Source organism: Podarcis tiliguerta, assembly GCF_965153285.1.
Source record: "Podarcis tiliguerta genome assembly, chromosome: 1".
NCBI classification, from domain to species: domain Eukaryota; kingdom Metazoa; phylum Chordata; class Lepidosauria; order Squamata; family Lacertidae; genus Podarcis; species Podarcis tiliguerta.
The window spans coordinates 57,316,496-57,333,570 of NC_139534.1; the positions used below are offsets into that span (position 1 = coordinate 57,316,496).

The 17,075-nt window shown below is 43.6% G+C and overlaps 1 long non-coding RNA gene across 1 annotated transcript in view; it reads left to right on the top strand.

Annotated features, from left to right (window-relative positions):
* Positions 1 to 15,196: 15,196 nt before the first annotated feature.
* Positions 15,197 to 17,075, top strand: part of LOC310666534 — a 42,063-nt gene continuing 40,184 nt past the window's right edge. Inside the window, exon 1 of the long non-coding RNA XR_014505951.1 lies at positions 15,197 to 15,279. This is a non-coding gene — a long non-coding RNA (uncharacterized lncRNA). The remainder of the gene's footprint in view (positions 15,280 to 17,075) is intronic.

Here is a 17,075-nt window from a genome sequence, read left to right on the forward strand (position 1 = left end):
AGATGGGCAGGGTATAAATAATAAATGATTCTTATATTATTATTATGATTCCCGGACCATCCGAGGGCTGGATTTAGAAGGTGATTGGGCCAGATCTGGCCCCTGGGCCTTAGTTTGCCTACCCATGGTCTAGATGAGCAGCTCCTTCTTCAAGTATTGCTACAAAATGGTGTGAGGTGATGTGGGCTCTGGATGGCTGCTAAGGAAAGAGCCTTTTCAGTGGTGATGCTCAGTTGCAGAATACACTCCACAGACAGCTCCCATGCCACCTGTGTTCTTGCCTTTTTGGTGCTAGTCAAAGACCTTTTTATTTTCACTGTCTTTTTGTTAATGGAAGGTATAAAATAAAATAAATATTTCAGTTTGCCAACATTATGGCAATAAAAACTGACACTAAAAGCTTGGTTGTGAAATGGACTATGCCCTCTGTTATTAAATAAGCCTAACCTTCTTTTGTAACAGAATCATATTTTTGCATTACAGTAGTACCTCGGGTTACATACGCTTCAGGTTACATACGCTTCAGGTTACAGACTCCGCTAACCCAGAAATAGTGCTTCAGGTTAAGAACTTTGCTTCAGGATGACAACAGAAATCGGGCTCCGGCGGCACGGCAGCAGCAGGAGGCCCCATTAGCCAAAGTGGTGCTTCAGGTTAAGAACAGTTTCAGGTTAAGTACGGACCTCCGGAACGAATTAAGAACTTAACCTGAGGTACCACTGTATCTCTTTCATTTGTTTAAGCTGACCTCAGCATTATTAATATTTTCTTGCATTTCACAACAATACTTCACTTATATGTGCTACAAATACACTGCGTGTTATCCAGTGATTTTCTGAAAGAAAAAAAAAGTGCCAGTACTCATAATGAAGTTGTTACAGTAAGTGCCACACTTTTAACATGGGGGGGGGGGGAGGATAAAGCTGCCAGTACCCTTGAGTACCCCCAGAAAAAGCACTGGTGATATCCAATGTTAAGCCCAATTTGCACTATATATTTAAAGCAGTACCATGCCACTTTAAAGAATCATGGCTTCTCCCAAAGAGTCCTGGGAACTGTAGTTTGTTAAGGGTGCTGAAAGTAGTTAGGAGTCAATTCGCAGAGTTCCATAGAAAGAGGCTTAGAGGAATTGATTTTTAAAGGTAAAGGTAAAGGTACCCCTGCCCATACGGGCCAGTCTTGCCAGACTCTAGGGTTGTGCGCCCATCTCACTTAAGAGGCCGGGGGCCAGCGCTGTCCGCAGACATTTCCGGGTCACGTGGCCAGCGTGACAAGCTGCATCTGGCGAGCCAGCGCAGCACACGGAACGCCGTTTACCTTCCCGCTGGTAAGCGGTCCCTATTTATCTACTTGCACCCGAGGGTGCTTTCGAACTGCTAGGTTGGCAGCGCTGGGACCGAACGACAGGAGCGCACCCTGCCGCGGGGATTCGAACCACCGACCTTTCGATCGGCAAGTAGCTCTATGAGGGGAATAGAAGTTTCCTAACTACTATCAGCACCCATAACAAACTTTGTGCTCCAAAGGGGAAGTCATGACTCTTTAAAGTGGTAAAATACTGCTTTAAATATATAGCGCAGATGTGGCCCAAGTTACACTCAGTAATTTTGAAAATAATACCTGAATTTTCAAAGACTTACTATTATGCAGGTAATTAATTTAGTTAATGAGATGCAGATAAGATTTATCTCGTTTGCCAGTGCCATAAATTTATGACGACATTTCACTGCAAATATACACACATTAGTTTTCATGTGTGTGCTGTTCTGAGTGAGAGCAGAGCAGTTACAGATTTTTTAAATTTAAAAATCTAGCCTAAGTTCCTTGCGATGAAGTTTAACTGTCAACAGTGCAGCTTTGGGGACAAAAGTATGAGTGCCGCAAGAGTGAGCAGCAAGAAATCCTCCAAATAATTTCTACACTGTTCCCTTAGACCACCAGCAACAGCAGCTTGCAGACCTCTGCCTGGGTGGGCATACTCTTGCAAGTGAGTTTAATGGGTTTAAACGACTTGTCCTAGAATGTATAACAAAGAGAAATGCCAAATGCATTTTGTCCACCAACTTAAGCTTAAGTGGTCCACTAACTTAAGCCTGTTAAAATGTGTTCAAATTTTGGGGTGTTTAGCATAATTTGTAGAAGCAGGAGGAGGGAAGCACTGATTGTGGTGCTTGAAGAGCCTAGCTGTTTGGAGTGCAAAAGCGACATTCTGTACCTGCTTGTGTTTCTCTAATAAATACAGGTTGGATGATAGCCAATGCTAATCGTAGTCAGAGTAGACCCACTGAAGTGAATGGGTATATTCTGAGTAAGAGTTAGTTGGCTATCATCAGCTCTCTTTGAATTGAAAATTGCTCCGGTTGTAGCCCTTTGAAAGAGAGGGCCATGTAAATGCATTCATGAAAAGATGCTGCTTTCCCATTCACCACTTCCAATTTTATTTTCCCTTCTTTTCTATAAACCTGATGGATTGTAGCCAGGGCTGCAGTTCCATTTGCACAGTGGACTTCCGTATGTGCAACAGAACTACCCCTCCCTCTCCAGCTGCGTCCCCTTTTGTGCCTTGAAAATCTTCCGCAGAGGGTTGGGAGAGGAGAAAGGGAAGTTCCATTGTGTGAGTGAAAATCCACTTGTATCCACCATATAGCCAGGTTCTGCGGATGGCTTACAAACTATTAACAACACAACATTTAAAGGATGGAAATCAGGGCTAGCCCAGGACACTTTGGCACCTGAGGTAAACCGCAATAATATCACCTCGCCTTGACAGGGAAGCAAGGGCGAGTGAAAACCTAGATCTACATCAGGATCTGCTGTCCCAGTGGATTCTGCTGCCTGAGGAGGTTTCCTCACCATGCCTCATAGGTAGGTCAGCCCTGATGAAAATGCATGAAAGCCAATTAAATATAAACAAATCAAAACAGCTTCAAGCAGCACAAACATAGAAACTAGAAACACTTTGAAAGCAGCAAGGAGAGTAGATGTAAATAAAAGAGAATTAAAAGGGCCCAGTAGAACAAAAAGTCTTCACCTAAAAGATAACAGGGTGGGCACCAGGCAAGCGCCTCTGGAGAGGGCATTCTACCAGTGGGGTGGCACCACCAGGAAGGTCCTATCCCTGATCACTGCTTGCCTTGGGAGCTGCTGAAGAAGGGACTCTGGGGAAAGGTTTGTTTGGTTTTTACACTGCTTTGTGTAAAGCATCCTGAAGTTATTTAACAATTTAAAAAAATCAACAGAAACATACAGTGGTACCTTGGTTTACGAACTTAATCTGTTCCGGAAGTCCGTTCTTAAACCAAAACCGTTCTTAAACTGAGGTGTGCTTTCCCTAATGAGGCCTCCTGCCGCTGGTGCCCTTCCACCATTCGGTTTCCGTTCTTAGACCGAGGTAAAGTTCTCAAACCGGGACACTATTTCTGGTTTTGCGGAGTTTGTAAACCGAATCATTCTTAAACCAGACTGTTTAAGGTGTACCCCCAAGCTACAAGCCTGCTCCTTTAAGAGAGAGAGCCCCCATTCAAAGCAGGCTGAACACCACCTAACTGGGTAGACAAGCTTCCAACCAGCAATACTTCTGTCTTACTTTATTGGCCTTCATCCAGTCTATTGCCAAGTCCTGGCACTGGTTCAGAATGCCTCACCTGATCATGATGCTAAACTGGATATCATCTGTACACACCCAGAGGGCCTCTCCCAGTGATTTCAAGTAACTATGAAATAGATGGGGGAGGGACAAAACAGAGCTCTCTGAAATCTCACATTGTAATCTCCGTGGGGTAGAAGGATAATTCTCCAGCTGACTGGTTTGGCCACACTGGATACTGGGCTGCAGGGGGTGTCACAACAACGCTATAGAACAGAATTCAAGAGGCAGGGGCATACACTGAATTTTAGCATCACATAGAGTACAGCCTAAGGTCTGCCACTGCCTCCAGATACACATTCTGGAATCAGTTAAAGGTAAAGGGACTCCTGACCGTTAGGTCCAGTCGTGGATGACTCGGGTTGTGGTGCTCATCTCGCTTTATTGGCCGAGGGAGCCAGCATACAGCTTCTGGGTCATGTGGCCAGCATGGCTAAGCCGCTTCTGGCAAACCAGAGCAGTGCACGGAAACACCGTTTACCTTCCCGCCAGAGCGGTACCTATTTATCTACATGCACTTTGACGTGCTTTCGAGCCGCTAGGTTGGCAGGAGCAGGGACTGAGCAACGGGAGCTCACCCCGTCGCGGGGATTCAAACCACCGGCCTTCTGTTCGGCAAGCCCTAGGCTAACTGGAATCAGTTAGGTAACAGCAGAAGCACTGCCACGCAATATTTCCAACCCCCAACTCAGACAGTGTCTCCAGGTGAATGCCACAGTGATAAACGCTACTAAGACGTCAAAGAACGAAAGGGACACATTACCTGCCGTCTCTGTTGGCAAAAACATGGCAACAAAAGTAGTTTCTCTTCCAAAACTGAATCTAAAGAAATAAATTTATCTAGAAAAGCAGTGTCATCCGACAGCTAAGAACTATCCTGTCTAACATGTTGCCCTGCAAGACTGGTCCAGGACGTTTTGCTGTCCTGGGCCAAAATGAAAATGCTATGCCCCATCAGAGAGGTAGTGGCAGTGGGTGGGTGGGCATGTGTGTCATGGTGGGTTGGTGGCAGCAGGCAGATCCACCACCAGGGGCCAACAGCCTGAGGCGACTGCCTCACCCCGCATCATGGGCCAGGAAGGGGATGTTGCCCAGGAAGGGGATATTTGTAACTGGCCTATTTTTCAGGAATGGAGAATGAGTGGCTTGCTGTGGCCAACAGAATTTTTGTTGCTATATTTATTTATTTACTTATATCCCACCTTTTCCCCAGACCAGGACTCAAGACGACTTACATAAATTAAAACAACACAGATAACATCAGAAGGCTAGAAACATATAGAAGATAATAGTTTTAAAAAGTAATTAAATGAGAATATATGTTAAACAAAATAACAATATATTAAAAAAACAGATATAGTGCTACTTCTGTTTTCAAGCGTCTTGGAAGCCAAATGTTTCAGTTTTCAAATGCAGAAAACCTGGAAGTAATTGCTTCCGTTCTCGAATGCTTTTCAGAAGTTGAATGGCTTCCGTTGAGTCCCCCCCCCCCCCCATTTTCTCAATGGAAATTGCAGACTGCCCTTTGCACCACGTTTTTTGAATGTTTCAGAAGTTGTACAGTATTCTGGAACAGATTACATTCGAAAACTGAGGTACCTCTGTATATTAAAATGCAGATAGGAAAAGAATACAGCACTATTTAAAAGTCCTATCCTTAAAACGAGTCTGTTGCAAAAAGCTTGATGGAATAAAAAAGTATTTTCCACATACAGTGTGTTACAATAATCTGAACAGGATGTAACTAAGGTGTGTGCCGCTGCGTCTAGATCAGATATTTCCAGGAATGGGCACCACTTGTGCCCTAGTTATAACTGCGCAATGCATTCCTGGCGATTGCAGAAACCTGGGCATCCAGACTCAGAGCTGAATCAAGGAGCACATCCAAACTATGAACCTGCTTCTTCATGGGGAGTGTTAGCCCATCCACCACAGGCTGAATTCCTATTTCCTAATTTGGCTTCTGACTAACTCGTATGGATTAAATTTCAATTAGTTTGCTCTTATCCAGTCCATTATTGATTACAGACACCAGTTTGGAACCAAGACAGCTTCTTTGGATTTAGATGAAAAGGATAAATAAAGCTGGATGTTATCAGCATACTGGTGACACTGAACCCCAAAACTCCCAATGGCTTTTCCCAGTGGTTTCGTGTAAACATTAACTAGTATGTGGGACAAAACAACACCCTGAGGGACCCCACAGGCCAATGACCAAGGTGTTGAACAGGAGTCACCTAGCACCACCTTCTGGGTTCGCTCCTCCAGAAGGAAACAGAGCCACTGTAAAACGGTTCCTCCAAGTCCTATCCCAGCAAGGCAGACCAGAAGGATACCATGGCCAATGGTAATCAAAGGCTGCTGAGAGGTCCAGCAGAACCAACAGGAACACACTCACCCTGTTCAATTCCTGGCTAAGTCATCCACAAAGGTGACCAAAGTCATCTCTGTTCAATAAGCGGGCCTGAAAATGAATGGAAATGGATCTAGATCAGTGGTTCCCAACTGGTGGGCCATGGACCCCAAGGGGTCCACATAACCCACCCAGGGGGTCCGTAGCACCATTCACATAACAAAAACTACCATAAAGATATCAAAATGTTCAAAGTAGAGGGTCCATGGCTTGGCTTTCGAAAAATGGGGGGGTTAGGGTTAGTACTTAGCTGATTGGAAACCAATGATCTCCTGGAGCTGAGATGCCACCTCATGCTCCTTTACCTTGCCCAGAAATGGAATATTGGAAGCTGGCACATAATTATACAATATGGCACAATTCAGGAAGAGCTTTTTCAATAAAGGTATTACAACTGCCTCCTTAAGGCTGGAACTCAGCACTCAGAAGCACTCAGGAGGCACTTGGCTAGTCTCCCACTGGTCTATTTAGTGAGCCAGGAAGGACAAGGATCTAGCACACATGTGGCAACTCGGACTATAATTTCCATCATTCCTGAGCACAGCCCACGTTGGCCTGGGTTGATGGTGTTGGAGTAAGTAAAAAATATCCAGAGGAAGGGTTGAGGAAGTGAATTTCATTCATATAATTTAACAGGACATTCGTCAGTCTCAAGGATCTGAGAGAAAATGCAGTCAAATCATAACGTCATCATGTAGCAATAAAATCAACACAAAACCAACACACAGAATACAGTACACAAATCTAAAGACTCAGGCAAATGAAAAAACGCTTCACCTGGTGCTGCAAAGATTTCAGAGTTGCACTGGGTGAACAGCCTTGTTGAGGACATTCCAAAGCTGGGTGCCCCCACCAAAAATACTCTACCTTTGCTCACCACCCACTTCACCTGTGAAAGTGGAGGGGTCATGGAAAATGGTGCATAGGTTTGTGTATGGACAATGCAAGTGGGAACCACGTTTCCACTGTTTAACTACCAACTTGAAAAATGCTTCTCTGTTAATCTTTCTACTCATCTTTCTGGCTAACTTCAGTGCAACAATTTTGCAAGAAGGAAACACGCTGCTTGTGCCTATTGTAGTTTACTACGAAATATTCAAGGGCCTCAGGAGAAGAAATGGTATACGTTGGAGAGATCAGAGATATAAGGTTAACATTCAGTCACTGTCTATCCTGGTGTTGAACTGTAGTATCTTCTTTCTCATCATGACCATCTCCCTCGGGAGGTTGTGGACTCTCCTTCCTTGGAGGATTTTAGGCAGAGGTTGGAAGGCCATCTATTATGGATGCTTTAGTTTAGGGGGTTGGACTAGATGACAAAATAAACAAGGAAATTTGTTCCTCGTATGTCAACAGATCTTTCTTCACTAAGAGAATTGAATATGACAAGGAACAAAGTTACTACGTGCATTCAGTGACTGGCCCATCTACAGTTTAAGAGCTGTTTCCTACTTGCTCCTTTAATATGCATGTAAATAAGAGTTCATATTAGTAGTGTTTGTTGTTAATAGCAGCAAGAACCTTAGACCTAATATTAGAGTTGACAATATCCATTACGTAATTGAGTTTTAGAGTTAATAGTAACTGCAGTTGTGGAAAGTGAGAAGCCTTTTTTCTCTCTCTTGGCCAAGGCTCTCCTGTGCATTGTGCAATTCTAGGGTTACAACACCAGAGTCCCATTTTGGAAGTGGAAGCTGGCTAAATCAGTAATGCATGGAGTGGAGATTGCATACTCATCCCTTCCCACACAAATGGCAATGTTGCTGGATTGTGAACACCTGAAGAGGAATGCTTTTCAAATCAGAATCAAAATGAGAACAACATGGTTCCTGTAAATGATGTGAAGGCACACCATTGCTATGCACTTCAGAGTATATTTCCCATACCGCCAGGCTCAGCCAGGCTCTGTGAGTGGTGAGTGTCCTATGTACTGCCAGCACCCCTGTGGTAGTTTAGTCTCCATGAACCCAGGAAGAGCAGGACACACAGAGAGGGGCAAAGTGGTGAATTTCCCCAGGATACCAAAAGGCTGGGGGCCCCTAATATATTGATTCAATCATCCGCTGCAGATCAAGAAACCATTTTGCTCTGTGCTCATTTACTCAATGGAACATATCCAAGGCATGTTGACTCTTAAATAATTAATGAAGTGCTTTGATTTTTGGGAGGTCATTGTTAACATTAAAAAGCATCAAGACTGTGTCACAACCATGGCAAAAATGTAATGCTGATTGTCCAAATTTATGCATGATACCAGGAAATTATATTTCTGTAAACATGCATAACCCCAAGAACGCTCATTTGCATTCCAATATCTTTTGCATTCAGACTGCAAACACATCATACATTTAAAGTGCTTTTAAAGCATGCATAGGTGCACAAAGACACACACACACACACACACACACACCAGAATCCTGAGAACTGTGGTTTACTTCTTATAGAGATAAAATTCCCAGCATTGGGATTCCTGGAGAGTTTGTGTGCTTTGAACACAAGGTGTGTACACAGCCTCAGTTTAGTAAATTGAAACTGATAAATTCAATCAGGGACTGGAGCTGATGTTAGATGGAGCCAAAGCAAAAATAAATGTAGTCACACTTTCTCTTTCTCTCTCTCTCTCTCTCTTCTACTCTCTCTTCTACTCTCCCCGCCTTTCTGCGCCCCGCCCCCACTTGTGGCCTTCAGAACATGCTCCTGTCTCAAGGGGCAGCGTCCTGTCCTTGGCCTCATGCTGCATCTTTGAAATGGAGCATTAAATCAGAGGCACTAGGAGGCAAATTCACCACCACGCCTGCCTCCAGCAATAGGCTGGAGAGGCACACAGTGTTTTTTGATTTTGCAAGATGGTTGGAGCTCGAAGGGAAAGGTGCTGTGGAGGGGAGCATGTGCTATTGGACACTTTTGGGCAGTGACATCCAAAGCTCCTGATTTACCCAGTCTTTCCCGAGGGAAGGCCACGTGGGCTGGGGTAGACACATACATTGGATGCCACAATTGGGATGAAATTAGGCTCTTGGCTTGATCGGAAGCTCAGGCTTAATAACCACCTTTTTATGCTCTCAGCAAAGAGTAAGCAGCCTAAGCTGATTTTCTTTGACAAATGTGATGATAGGTTAACCAAAATGAAAACAATGAAAAATTAGTCGAAATATATAAAAAAATTTAAAAAAATTGTCCAATAACACCTTAGAGACCAACTAAGTTTGTTCTTGGTATAGGCTTTCATGTGCATGCACACTTCTTCAGATACCTGTGCGTGCACACAAAAGCTTATACCCAGAACAAACTTAGTTGGTCTCTAAGGTGCTACTGGACAATTATTATTTTTTTACTTTTGTATATATATTTTGACTGCATCAGACCAACATGGCTACCTACCTGAATGAAAAATTAGGTTACCTGATTTAAATATTCGATTATTCATTATCTGTTGTACAAAATTATTTTTAAACTATTCAAATGTTTGCTCATTTCTGCTCTTAATTGAAAGAATATTTATAGAGAAGTATTATTATTCATAATGTCACAATATTTTAATACACCCCTTAACTAAACTAGGTTGAATGAATTAAGGAACTTCATAAATAACTATGGATGCCAACAGGCACCGCTGCACTCAGAGTCAGCAGCTTTTGCATCAAACCAAGTATCAACGCAAGCTGTATCACCCTCTTTAATGTCTTAAAGTCAATGTAATGATTGAGCACATCAAAGGAATACAGTTCCTCAGACATTCTGCCATACCCTCCAACATTTCTCAGATGAAAATAGGGACACCCTGTTCCACTCTGGGCAGCTTCCAACATATATAAAAACATAATAAAATATTAAACATTAAAAAGACCCCTATACAAGGCAGCCTTCAGATGGCTTCTAAACGTTGTATAGTTGCTTATCTCCTTGGCTCAGGGGTCGCATAACTCCATACCCTCCAACATTTCTCAGATGAAAATAGGGACGTCCTGCAGAAAAGCAGGACATTCTGGGATTGAATCAGAAACTGGGGTGGCATCTGTAAATCTGGGGCTGTCCCTGGAAAATAGGGACACTTGGAGGGTCTGTTCTGCTGTCCTCTGCAGGAGCAAAGCCTTTTTACAGCAACCTTGGAGCAGACCTCTCACCGCAGACCAGCAGGGCTCCCTCTCACCACCCATTCCTGTTCCTAATCGGTTACTACTAGTTCAGACACAATGAACATATATATGAAGTGAATATTTTTTTGCCCTGTCATGTATCACTACCTTTTTCAGCTGTGGGCTGTCCCTCAGACCTTGTGGGGGGCCGGACTATATTTTTTTGGGGGGAGGAAATAAACAAATTCCTATGCCCCACAAATAACCCAGAGATGCATTTTAAATAAAAGGACACATTCTACTCATGTAAAAACACGCTGATTCCTGGACCATCCGCGGGCCGGATTTAGAAGGTGATTGGGCTGGATCCAGCCCCCGGGCCTTAGGTTGCCTACCCCTACTTTACACTGTTTGCATAGAGTTGCATTTGCCCATTCATCCAGTTTGAAGGTTATTTGAGAGCTCTTCACAATTCCTTTTTGTTTCAACTGCCACAAACTATTTACCATCACCAGTAAACTTGGCTGCCTCACTCTCACCTCTAACTCTAGAGCATTTATGAGCAAGTTAAAAAGCACAAGTCCCAATAATGATTCTTGCGGGACTCCACTTTCAATATCTCTCCTTTGAGAGAACAGCCCACTTGTTCCTACACTCTGCTCTCTGTTTCTTAACTATTCCTTGATCAACATGATTGCTTAACCCAGTTTCGTAAACACCTGAAATTTCATTTGGGAGTAATTTAGGGAAAGGGAATGTGTAGAAATGATTATGATAGGAAAGAACATGAGGCCATGATGTACAGAACAACAGTTTTGATTATGTGAAATTAAGGCTTGCTATCCTTATGTGAAATAAGTATATTAGTATCACATTCAAGTTTGAACATGGGTAGGAAACAATCAGTAAGGGACTCGGGTGGCGCTGTGGGTTAAACCACAGATCAAGGAAGCAGCGGCTGCGGCACTATTGCTTTTGGCAACCATGTGAGGTGCATCTGTCCTCCTTCTCCTCCCCTCAGTGGCCTCCGGGCCCAGGCCAGAGCCCCCACAGGCCCCACCACCACCATGGGGCCACTCGCTGGAGGAGGAGGCACCCTGGAAGGCAGGCAAGGCCGAGGCCTGAGGGAGCAAGCGAGTAGTCCGGGTGGAAAATGGCAGCCCCCAGGGAAGAAGCCTAACCCAACCCCCACTCACTGAGATCACTGCCACTGATGGCCTGACCGCCATCGCTAATCACCCATTCACCCCACCGCCAATTGCTCACTTGCCTGCCAGCTCTCCCACCACCACCAATTGCCCGCTCGCCCCACAAATTTGCATTACCATTAATGAGGGTGACTCCACTTCTTTCACAGTCATATGAGGGGCAAACGAGGCTGTCCAGTATTGCCCATAGCTGTCAACTTACAGATTTGAAAATAAGGGACCAGCAGCCTCGAAAATAAGTGATCAGCAAAACTGATGAACGACGTTGAGATGGCAAAGCTTACAGGCAGAATTAGAAACCAGGAAGAGGACCTCTTTAATAAAGAATGGGGAAAGTTTATAATTTATTTGAAAAGCTATTGTAAAGAGTTACATACATTGGTAGGATTGACAGAAAACTTGTAGTAAAAATTTGAACTATGGATGGACAAATGATTTATAAAAATAAGTTATGAAAGGGATGCAGAGGGGGAAATCACTACATTAAGATGCTGCACTGGTTGGAGGGTATGCTAAGCAGCACGTTGGGGCTGCCATCGTCCTGGCGCGAGGAGTTCCATCGGCCCTTCCCCGCCCGAGAGGGAGGGAAGGAGAGAGACTTGCCCACGCTGCCTGCGAGCCCGGCGTGAGGTGGTTGCGGTGCTGCGGCAGCCGTTGAAGTGCTGCCTTTCTGCGTCCCTCCCCATCCCCTCCTCTTCCTCCTCCCTCAGGCCGCCTCCTCAGCCGCCGCCGCTGCCACCTCTGGCTTCCCCTGGCAGTGTGGCGGAAGTCTCACAAGAGAGGGGCTGCCTGCCCGCTTGCCGCCACCCGTCTCCTCACGCCGCGCCCCTGAGGAGGAAAAGGGAGAGACAGAGACGTGGCAGCTCGTGCACACACTCTCTCTCGCTCTCTCGAGGCGGAGGACCCCCAGCCGCTGCTTCCCTCCCGAGCCGGGCGAGCATGAAACCAGGGAAATTTAAGGGACATCATCAATCCGGGATAGCAGCAGGAAACGGTGCTGGGATAAGGGAGTTTCTCACCAAATAAGGAACGGTTGACAGCTATGCTATTGCCCCTCCTACTCACAGTGGCAACAGAGGCCTCAGCTACAAATCTTAACATCCTCTGCTGAAATTAAATGTACCCCAAATTCAGGAAACTGAACACAAATTGAATCTGTTTGCAGATGATCTGCCCTTTAATGCTCTGTGATCCTAAAAGAGCTCTCCTGCCTCTACAGCAGGCTCTTAGTATGTTTGCTGAGGTTGTCAGGTTAAAAATCAATTATACGAGATTGGTCATTTTGTTTTTGTTTTTATAATAATTTTTATTGGTCTTTACATATATTTCCATACATAACATCATGGTATACAGAAGTAAATAAAATATTTGGCTCGTCAAGCCTGTGACTTCCCCCTCCCCGATTGTTGGCTTTCAAACCTATTCTCTGGATACTGCATTTTCCTATATTTCTTATTACTATTAAATCATAATCTTATGTAAATACTAAATTAACTATAATAAGTAATAATTAATAGTTTTAACCTTACAAAACTTATTGTAACCCTACTAGTGATGTTAATTGTTTACGATTGTCTTTCAAGTATAATAAAAATTTGTTCCAGTCTTTCAGTCTGATCCTGCTGGTTCCGGATTTTCCCTGTTAGATTTGCCAATTTGGCATAATTCAATAATTTCATCTGCCACTCATCTTTCCTTGGTAAATCTTCTTGCTTCCATCTTTAGGCTAGTAACATTCTCACTGCAGTTGTTGAATATAGTAACAAAGTTTTGTCCTGTTTATGTATTTCTCTACCTACTATACATGGCAGGAATGCTTCTGGGTTTTTTTTTGTAAATGTATATTTCAACATTTTTTAAAGTTCATTATATATCATTTCCCAGAAGACCTTCACCTCCTTACAAACCCACCACATATGGTAAAAAGTACCTTCTTTTTCTTTACGTTTCCAACATTTATTATTTGTTCTATACATTTTTTGCTAATTTCACTGGTGTTAAATACCATCTATACATCATTTTCATTATATTTTCTTTAAGTGAACTGCATGCAGTAAAATTTATTCCATCTTTCCACAATCTTACCCAATCTTCTAACTGCATATTATAATCAATATATTTTGCCCAATGTATCATTACAAATTTTACTTCTTCATCTTTCATATGCCATTCCAAAAGTAACTTTTACATTTTTGGTAATATTTTAACCTTGTTGCTTAATAGATCTATTTCAAACCTGGATCTTATTAATTCAAATACATTTATCTTTTAGCTTCTTTAAATACTTCATTTATGTGATGATAATGTAACCAGTCATTTACCAACTTTTTTATTGCCTCATATGGTTTCAATTTCCACTGGTTGTCCACCTCTTATCACCAAGTCTCCATAGCTGGCCCATTTTGATTCCATATTTACCTTTTTAACAGTTGTTGCCTCTAACGGCAACAGCCACCATGGTGTTTTACATTCTAATAAACTCTTGTATCTAGACCACACCTCATAGAACATAGATACTCTTGTATCTAGGCCACACCTTTATGAACTTTTGCCTTCTTGTACCATAAATAAGCATGCCACCCATATCCGTTGTCATATCCTTCCAGGTCTAGTAGATCTGTATTTTTTAACAATATCCAATTCCTTAACCAACGTAGGCAAGAAGCTTCATAATACAATTTCAAATCTGGCAGGGAGAAACCTCCTCTTTCTTTAACATTTGTAAGTATTTTAAATTTTATTCTTGGTTTTTCCCCTTGCCAGATAAATTTTGTGATGTTTGTTATGTTCTACTTTCTTCCTCCCCCTTTCCTGATTTATTGTGTTTTGTTGTTGACCCCTTTATTGTGAAAAGCGTATGTGTAACTTGTGCTTATACTCTCACAGCAAAATGACAATAAAGATTTCTTTTTTAAAAAACAAGAACATGAACAGTCTATATAAAGTACGAAGAGATAGCAACCCTGTAGTGGAGACTTGCATAACTCTTTGCTTTTGACAAGAGGAAATAGTTTTTGTTCTGGGCATAACTTTATACTTTGAGGCTTGCTGGTATAAAGAACCCCCAGTCACTGAAAATGAGAATGAAGTCAATAATGTACAGTTCAGAGAAATTTTTCCAGTTTTCTAAGAGGTGAGGAACCTTTTGCTGGGGGCTGCTTACTTGAGCCAGTGATGAATGAGACTGCAGTATGGCTGGCCCTAACATTAGGCAGAGTGAGGCAACTGCCTCAGGAGGCAGGTGCTCGGGAGGCGGAGCAATGGCAACACCCCCCCCCCTTCAGCTATTTCTTCTGAGCCCCCAAGCCATTCCCCTCTGTCGTAGGACAGAACTGTGTGTGCCACCTAGACACATCTGTATCTAGTCTGCTGCCCTTAAGTGCGATGGAGGATGCTGCTCTGTTGCCTGTATTCCAGTTGGATTTGCTTGTGCATGGAAGGGCAGTTCCCAAGAACTCTCAGAACAGGAACAAACACATAAATAAAACAATATTTTAAAAATACAAAATTGAAACAAAGTTTTTGTGTGTGGTTTTTTTAAATACCCATCCATAACAGGAATAGCAGGTTTAAGAAATGATGCAAGGAAGAAAATGAAATAATTAACCAACCTGAGAAAATTAGCACACTCTGTCTCGGCATCTGAATGATATTAATACAGTATTTTAATGATGCTGCCTGAAGCTGGAAAGGATGTTGGCTGTTGTGAAAAATTGCTGGACAGGGTGGATGCTGGACAGGGTGTATCTCTTCCCACCGCAATATGTGTTCCTTTCTGTGTGTCCTACCAAACCATCACACCTTCTTAATCCACCATCTGCTCATCTGACATGTGTTCCTTTCTGTGTGTCCTACCAAACCATCACACCTTCTTAATCCACCACCTGCTCAGCTGACATGCATTTCAATGGGTTTCTTTCCACACCCAGCTGAGTTGTGAGTATCCTTGTTTCTTCTCTTGACATGTGGGGGTGTGTATGGAATCTAAATCTCAAGAAGGCTTTGGAATGTGCTTTGGCTCTAGGAACTTGGATTGGGCTTCACCTAACGAGCCTTAGGAGGCTCCCCCCCCCCCAATCTCCCATTGCCTCTCAAAATTGGCTGGTGGGGGCAGGAGAATCCTGATATCAGGGGCTAGACTGAGGAGGAATGGTGGGAGCCACCCCTCCCTTCTCCTGAACCTTCCCGAGAACAGGAGGACAGTATGGATTGAGAACAGTGGCTTGCAGAAGGACATAGTTCAGAAGCTGCAGAGGGGGAAAGCTGGGAAATATTGGGAGAGGAACAGCAGGAAGGAGAAGCACCAGAGGAGAGACAGCTGACAGACTCAGTGTCTTTCAAGAGCATTCCTGACCGCCCCCTCCCAGGACCAGGCGGGGCATTGAGGATAGGAGAACAGAAGGCTCTGAGAACAGAAGGCAGAAAGATCAGATTAGCAGTCACAAGGGTGACGTAGAATAGGAGGGATGAAGGGGGTTGGGCTTTCTTTGGAGCAACGCCATTCTTTTTGGGAGGATGCATTCCTTTGACTCTCTCTGTGAACTATGGAATAAATTACTTGGTAAGAACGCCTCTTGTTTCTCTGTTTACTGGCTGCCACTGGGGGAGGGATTGGGTTCCCTGAAGCCTGACACCCTAAAATAGCAGGTGGTGTGATCCAATCCCAATCTTATCGGTCCAGCCTGATATTAGGTTCTCTGTACCACGAGAAGCTGCTATGTAGTAGGCAATGGATCAATTTAAATAATAATATCTGCATTGTGGCATTTCACCTACGTGTATCTAGGATCAAAGTGTGAGAATCAATTTTAGTTGTTTCTGAAGCAAGAGAAGGCAATGGGGTGTGGGGGTTTTTTTACAAAGAAAATGTGAAATTATGCTCTTTTATATAGCCATAGCCACATAAGAAAGCATAATTTGAATGTATATAGAACAAAAAAGTGAAAGTATTTTAGTATTTTTAAGGTCTACTGATGTGTAGCAGCTTTACAGGCGGTGGAGGAGTCCTATTGGACTAACTTAGTGGGTTTACTTAGTAGGCTACATGGGACTGGGCTGTTCATTTGAAATATACTGTAGGCTGCAGATTTCCGAAGTGCACATATGGACCTAATCCAACTATAATGACAGACGACTAGTCCTGTGCAACAACTGATAACCCCCAGAGGTGGATGCGCACCCACAGCCACATCAAAAGACCACCCAGCCAATTCAGTCTGGTTTGGGTGACACCTCAATGCAGAAGGAGTTGTGACATCTTGGTGTACACCAACAATCATACCGGCATTGTGCACAGATCTCTTACTGGATCAGGGTGGTAGTCTTCCAGCTTTGACACTTTAAACATATTTTTAGCCAAAGAGCAGGCTTCACCTATGTGGTGTATGCCAATGCAAAACAAAAAACCCTATATAAACCTATTATTTGAATGGCATAATGAGCGCTCACACCTTCCTTGGTGGGCACCCTTTGTGGGACCGCGCACAGCACCTCGGGCCACGTGGGACTCACCAGCTGGTTGGGCTGGCCCGCCTCCCTGTGCTAGTCCTTGGGGGTTTCCGCCAAACCCCAGTTAACCTCTCAGCACTGTTGGGAGATGGGGCCAGTTGCACTTCACTTTTTCAGTTTCCCAAGTTGTTGCAACTAGCTTAGGCATGCAGTTAGTATTTTTATCTAATCCCTTTGGGCAGGAATTGATTGAAACTTGCCTATTTCATATTCTTGGAGCATGA